This window comes from Amborella trichopoda, chromosome 5 (assembly GCF_054954075.1).
Source record: "Amborella trichopoda isolate Santa Cruz 75 chromosome 5, AtrichopodaSantaCruz75HAP2 v2.0, whole genome shotgun sequence".
Classification (NCBI taxonomy): Eukaryota; Viridiplantae; Streptophyta; class Magnoliopsida; order Amborellales; family Amborellaceae; genus Amborella; species Amborella trichopoda.
The window spans coordinates 14952635-14960414 of record NC_142340.1 but is presented as its reverse complement, the minus strand read 5'-3'; the positions used below and the strand labels follow the sequence as shown (position 1 = coordinate 14960414).

General features: G+C 38.4%; 1 long non-coding RNA gene across 2 annotated transcripts; it reads left to right on the top strand.

The window, feature by feature from the left end:
* Window positions 1–402: 402 nt before the first annotated feature.
* On the top strand, window positions 403–7263 carry LOC148781978 (uncharacterized). Of its 2 annotated transcripts, XR_016056051.1 has the most exons (4): window positions 403–540; window positions 2352–2664; window positions 4245–5042; window positions 7010–7263. It is a non-coding gene; the product is annotated as an uncharacterized LOC148781978 (long non-coding RNA). The 2 variants fall into 2 exon arrangements; XR_016056052.1 differs by lacking the exon at window positions 4245–5042.
* Window positions 7264–7780: the final 517 nt, after the last annotated feature.

Below are 7780 nucleotides of genomic sequence, written 5' to 3'. Positions count from 1 at the left end.
TGGAGATGAGGCCCTTCCCACTCTGTTATACCCTTCAAAAATGTGTTTTTCACTGTTTTCCATCGTATAGCCTCACAATACTGCAATTCCCAGCCTTGTCCTTGAGAAAAAACAGTCATTTCAGCCAAAAAAAAATCAAGGACATGCAAATGGTAGTTTGGTCCCTTTTGAAAAATTCTTCCTGTGATCAATCTGGAGGGCAACTCTGTCTTTTTGTAGGGACCAAACTGTCATTTTTAATCTTCATATGACCTGCAGGTTCTTGTTCTTTTGCTAAAATGACTGTTTTTCCTCAAGGACAAGGCTGAAATTACAGTACCATGAGGCTATATGAGGGAAATCAGTGAAAACAACATTTTTGAAAGGTTTAAAAGAGTAGGAAGGGCCCCATTTCCACTCACTCTTGCTCATTTCTTGATTTTTTAGAGAGAGAAAGTAAGGGGAGCTTCCTTATAGTGAGAAAGAGAGTTTTTGGGTTTTAAATGAGACTTTTCAAGGATTTTCAAGGCATGGCTAATTCCTTTCAACCTTGCCCCAAAGGTATTTTTTTCTTGTATAGCCATTTCTTTTTGTGAATTCTTAAGCATGCTTTCTCATAGATTTCCATGCATTTTTTTGATGCTGTATTGAATTTTTCTGCTTTCCATATTTCCATGATTTCCATAGTCCATTCCTTCATAGCATAGGCCTATCAAATTTAACATTTTCATGTTTCCTTATACTCATCCTTAAATATACTTAAGTACCCTTGAACCCAATTAAACACTTTAGCCCTTGATTATGCATCTTCATGCCCGATTAAGCACTACGTGAGCCAAATTAAGCGCTTTTATGCCCAATTAAGTATCTTTGACCATGATTAGGCATCTTCATACCCAATGAAGCACCTCTTGAGTCTGATTAAGCACTTTCGGACCCAATTAAGCACTTCTTGAGCCTGATTAAACACTTTTAAGGCCCAATTAATCACTTCTAGGCCCAATTAAGTACTTTCAGGCCCAATTAAGTACTTTCAGGCCCAATTAAGCACAATTAAGTATTTCTTGGGCATGATTAAGCACTCTTAATATTTCTTGTGGGCTTGTTCCCTTAGACTGTTAGCTTCTTAAATCCCCCGGGGTAACTTGGAATAGCCAACACGTCAACACCTTTTCTTGTAAAACCTCCTGCAAACAAAGGAGATGTTGCCGAAATTTTTAAGAATTTGATGAAATCTCTTTCCCTTCTTAACTTCCCTTGAATAATTTGCATCCCTTTCTCTTCTATAGTTTGAGGTATGTTTGATCTTATGATTTAAAGGAAAACTTTGTTCTTAATGCCAGAAAATCATCCTATTAAAATAATTTAATTTAGATACATCTGAATTGTGTATAAACTCCTATGCCGTTATTATCTGTATTTTTCTATCTTCTTAGGAACCTATCCACTGTTAATTGATAAAGAATATTTTTAAAGGATGTTCCCCAATTTGAGAGCTATTTTCTTTTTCCTTTGGATTTTCTCACATTATAGCTTTTTTTTTTCTTTTTTGGTGCATGACTGCATGGGCTTGCAAGGATCATGTTACTCCTTATTGTGGTAGTTTTATATAAAACTGTATCTCTAGTTTTACTTTGAATTCTTGGAATAATGATTAACTTATTTGTCCAAAATTTATGTGCTGCATGGTGATAGAACATTCCAAGTTCTTTTTTTGCCAAGAGCAAAAAAAGACATTTGAAAGTTTTCTATTCACGAGGTTTCACTATTGGTTTCTTCTTAAAGTCATGTCTCCTTCATGATATGTTTATTGGTGTATTCATTGTGTTTAATCGGCAAATTCAAAATCTGTTCTTTTCTCTTTCTATTTTTTGGTTTATAGTCATGGAAAGATTTACTCTAGTTGTTCCGTACTTGTCTGTTTTAAACATCTTTTTAAAAATAAAAAGAGCTTTTCTGTGCACTCTCATTGTTTATTTGGACACATTTTGTTACTGAATTCAATTGTACCGGTTTTATTGAGTACAATTTGTAGGTAGTCAACTGTTCAACTGTTTAACTATAGAGACAATTGATAATTTGTCAAATTATATCTTTGTGCTCCTACTATGCCCATTGTTGTTAGTCCTTTTTACTAGTAATTATTGATGGGACTAGATGAATTGGTCAATGTGTTGTAATGTGATTGATGCCGTGTTTATGGATTAATGTTCAATATGTTGGTGCGAAGTATTTCTATGCTTTACTTGAGTTTATGGCTGGTTTGTCTTGAATGGTGTGTTTGTTTATTAAGAAATATATTCACATTGAGAAATCTTTAATGGGTAATAAGTATATGTATTGAGAATGAATATGTGGATGTCCTTGTGCAGAGCCTTCTTCTATCTTAGATTTATTCCTAAGGATGTCTACATAAAATAACATGGATACCATGGAAGATGATCTTAGGGAGAACAACAAACGTATGACAGCCATAATAGGTGCCTATGCAGCTTGTGTGATGGCAATGAAGATGATCAATTCAATAGACCAAGTCCTATTACGGTCTCGCCTGCGAGAAAAGATGAGGACATTGTCAATACTACAGACATCAATTGTCGTAACCAAATGCAAATATCCTAGGGAACATATAGGACATTAGAGCACATGATAAGAGAGCGACGTCTATTGCAGGACACTGCAAAGGTAACTGTGCAAGAACAGTTGATCATATTCTTTCATATTATAAAGTCATAACTTGACAAAATAGGAAGATTATAATCCTTCCTTGAGTTAGGTCATTGAGTATTGTTAAAATTATGTTAACAGACATGCTTTCATATTGCATATTTACTTTTCAATAATTGAATTACGCCCTGAGTTCCCCGATTATGATGTGAATATTGATTATGCCCCGATTTCCTCCAGGGCAATGCATGTTGTCAACTAATTTATGATGTGTATATTGATAAGTAGTGCAGTAGAAATTCATACAGATGGGGTTTGTAATTATTAATCAAGGATGGATGTCAGTCGTAGCTAACCCACATCTAACAAAAAAATTACTTCGAGCCAAAGGATGGACCTCATGCTCCTTGGCTTACTGAGAGAACAAATGAAACTGGGAAAGAAATCAGAGGGCAGTTTTTGAAAAGAAGCATGGTTTGCTTGTCTGCTGCGCGTAGTTCTTGATCCTTGAGTTCGTTAATGCGTGTTTTCATAGGCTTTCATTGCTAAGATAATGTTTCTATGGAGTGCTTGGGACTAGCCATTCAATGTGAAATGCTTTCCATCTTCCCAAGTTAACCTACAATTTAACATTCCATTTTCCCAAGTTAACATTGTGACAATTTAACTGATGAGTTGCTCATGATTTAGGCTCCTTATGCACACAATATGGGATATACATAGGAAGCCCAAAACCTGACCTGCGTGTCATCTCGAACCATATATGAATTGTGACAATCTAACTGATGAGTTGCTCATGTTTTAACTGATGAGTTGCTGCGCGTAGTTCTTGCCTTGCCTTGGCTGCCCATTGTTGGGTTGTTATACTATCAAATACTGGAATGTAGGGGCATATTTTGTTGCATACGATATTCACCGATACGCTGCTGAATTTTCACCTCTCTCTACATCACCTAGTTATTCTTTAACATCAAAATTCAGTTGCATAACAACCTGATTTCTAGAGTTACATTTAAATACCTTGCTATCATTACATTGCATATATTTGAGGAATCATAACACCAAAATATTCGAGAGCATAAGCATGTGCCTGAAATTTCAAATGGCATAGATTTTGAGCTTGGACTAATTGATTTGAAACTTATGGAGAGATGCCATAGTGTTTTGGAAGGAGTTGTTCAACAATGTCTCTCTTAACAAAAATTGTCTCGAATATACTATTTTTTTGCTTGTACAGCTGCAGGCTATCATAAATTTGCACTAAACTCTAGTTTTCCTTTGATTTTGTATTTTTCCTTGTACACACTATATTTGATGTTTCTTGCTTTCCATAGAGAATGGGGGGTTACTTTTTTAGGTTTTTAGAGGTCAAGGCCATTAAAAAATATGAGAGAGAGAGAGAGAGAGAGAGAGAGATCCACAAGGAGGGATCCTTTCTAGTTTTTTTAAAGCAATGGATTGAACATTGATGCCATATATGACATTCATTATCCCCATGTAACATGTGATTTATTTGGCATATTATTTTTGTCTTTATATTCTCTTAAGTTTTTGGTTAAAATTGCCAGAGACTATGCGGTGACAACATTATTATGTAGTGTTTGTAAGGCATGTTCCAGGGATATATAAAACTTGCAAGGAGTGCAAACGTCAAGTGGATGGTTTCTCTGGGGTTGTCCATTGTTTGTGTCCAACATTTAAGCACATGAACACTTCCATAACTATCACAAGGATACTCGCCCAACATATACATACATTAATATTAATGTCGAGGAACAAAATACTAACATGGGTATGGACGGTTGGTGTAAGGACCACAATTTTCTCCCAGTTCCGAGATGCGCACGGCGATGAAAGGTGAAACAGAGGCCTAGCGTTGTCTGTGACTCAGTGTCAGTTGTGAAATGAAGAAGAGAGAGAGAGAGAGAGAGAGAATCAACGCCGCGTGTGAAAAGTCAGCGCCGCACGTGAAGATAGGGATGAGCATCGCCATCTGTGGAAGAGGCCTAACGCTGACTGTGAAGAAAGAGAAGGAAGAACAACACCGCGTGCAAAAGGCATCGTCGCGAGTGTAGCGCCTCTGGAGCATCGTCGCGCGTGAACTGGGGTATTGTCCCGTGTGAAGGCTAAGAAGAGCTAACTCCGAAGGTGAAGAGGGAAGATGTGACCACTACCAGCGTCGCACCTGTCGGAGCCGTACACGTCAGCTACTATGACATTTACCTACCCTAGGTACTTAAGGCCTCTCCCCTCCCCTTTTTCCACCGTTCCCCTCACATTTCCCTTGTACTTTCTCTCTCTAGAACCAGTGGGAGTTAACTGCTTCCTTGGAGAAGCCATTGCTTAGACCTTGGGGTGGCCTGCGAGTGGGAGATTGAAGACATTGTGAACACCAGGTAAGTAGGTTTAATATTGTGCATCATTTCACTTCATAGGACCTAAATTTAAGTTGCTATGAAGAGCAAGATGATAGAATGAGGTGTTTTAGAATAAATGAATAAAAAGGGCTTGAATGAGTGATTGAACATTGAATAATGAACTTGATAACTTTAGAGAGTAGTTACCTTGTAAAGCTTGCTTAGATTGCCTCACATGAATAGGGCTTGTGATGGGTTTTATTTTTTTTTGGCTTGTGAAATGGTATGTATCATTTGGACAGCATGTTAAAATGTGGGATAGAGGGATTTTCCAACAATTGTGAGGGCCTTTGCCTTGGACTTTTCGTTGACCAAACGGTGCCCAAATGGGCCAAATCGGTCTTGAATGAAAGATACGTGTGTCGATTTTAAGTTTATTTTTTTATACTATGTTAACATTTGTATGGATCAAAGGATATGCCCAAAAATATTGGGCCATCACTGCCCATAGTTGCAGTAAATTCCAGCAACTGTGACTTTTTTGTGTCGCACTTTTGGCCTATCAAACGGTGTCCAAACGTCTTCAAAATGCCACCATTTGGAAGATCAATGTATAAACTTAAAGTTGCATGTTTTGATGATTTTGATATTTTTTGTAAATTGAGAGTTATGCCCTGAAATGCGTGGGTACGTCACTACCCATTGTTGCAAGAAATTCCAGCGACTTTCAATCGTTTTGAATCGAGCTTTTAACCTATTAGAAGTCGTTCAAATTCCTTCAAATCACTACCATGTTAAACCCCCGGGCATGAACTTGAAGTTGCATGTTTAAAGTGTTTTGAAATTCTTGGGGAATTACGTCCCAAGAAGAGGGATATGTCACTGTTGCCCCTCACAAAATTTGTGTTATGCTCATTTTCTGCAACCTTTCTCGGGATTACTCATTAATAAGTGATAAATGCGAGCATTATGTGAGGTTTTTCATGTGAATGCTATAGTGTTATATGGATGGTGCTACACAACTATGTGCTATGTGATAAATGGATAAGTGCAAAGCTAATGTGATTTCTCTATGATGAATGCTACATGATAAGTGTCGAATTGCTACCGATGACTTCTAAGCGTAAATGCTATGTGACAACTCATGCAATGGATGTTTCATGATAACTGCTATAATGTTTTGTGAATGCTGGACGATTCTAATTAAGACTCCATTCTTGCATGATGAAATTTGATTCATCTGTTATAATGCACTGATTTAGCACGAATGAGATTAGATGCTTGAGCACAATATGAGGCCACAATGATGACCACTATGCAATAGAACGCCCAATGGTAGTGGACACTGCTCTATGATAATACTATGATACTGGCCAATGTTTTATTGATACTGCTCGCTACGCGATGGGGCACCCATCGGTAGTGAGGACTGCTATACTGAGGAAAGTGATGCCGGCTATACCCCCTAACTTGTTGACTGATAGGATGCAGCTAGGGCGAAAAGTGAAATGGGAGGGTTGCACCCGCAAAGATTTACTAAGATGAGATTAGTGACTGACACCTTACAAAGTAAGTGCCTATCGAACCCTCAATGCGCACTGGGGGCCGTGTGTGTGAATATGAGGGCATTACGAAGTGGATTTCTCCACTTGTCATTGCCCTCCCTCCTTGGATATGGTAGAGGTCTTAAGCAATGGGATTGGCTTAGCCCGATGGATAGGGCCTCTATTGCAGGAGTAGGTGAACTACAGAGTGAGTGGGTAATGATTGAATAATAATTGTGAATACGGATGATTGAATCGACTGAATGATAACTACTATATGGATAGAATGCGTATAATTGATGCATTGACCTGATCGCTGATTTTCATGACTGTTGCACTGAAATTTCGTATAGTTAAATAAATTGTTTATGATTCATGAGTAGGCTCATTATTGATGCATAGCGTTTAAACCTACTTACTAGATTGTATAACTTATCCCATTTCTCCCTTCCTTCCTTGTAGACTGATAACAACAGGTCAAGAGTTGGACCGGCGGGGACTCTTGAAGGAAATTGAAGCCAGACTTATCGGTAGCAGGATCTAGATCTTGTATGTGGTTGGGAAGTCTAGCCCTAGATTTTGTTTATTGCATGAACTTGTAAATTTTGGGCCCTGATGCCCTAGACTTAAATGTAATATTTTTTGAAGAATGTTATGTAAAGCCCTTTTGTTACTGTATGGAGCTTTAAATTAATAAATTGCCCCTGTATTTAGAATTACTGGCATATTTATCTTTCCATGGTTTGCTTTGATACCGAAATAATGGTGTTATGTTCACCCCGACCTAACTAACAAATGCTACTTTGGGATCACGAACCCGCACTCGATCACGCGCCATCACGTACGGTATGGGGGTCGAGGGCGAGTTGTGACAGATATGATATCAGAGCAGCCCGAATATGATTCTTGGCCTTGGAATAGTTTTCGGGAAGATTAGTGATTGGGTGCTTTTGTGCTCGGTTGAATATGCCGAGGGCTCGTGCCAACAATGCGAGCTCCAGTAATGAGAACACTGAGATGCTCGGTGAGTTTTATTGGACTCTGGGGGCAATGACCCCGATGATGAAAGAGTCAATGCCAGCTAAGTCTACCCCTACCCTGGAGCAGAATTACAGTAGCCTTATACAGAGGTTTAGAAGGCTAGCACCCTCAACCTTTTTGGAGCAAGGAGGAATAGAAAAAGTTGAGAGGTGAAAGACGCAGATAGAGAAGATCTTGGAAGTGTTGCACTGC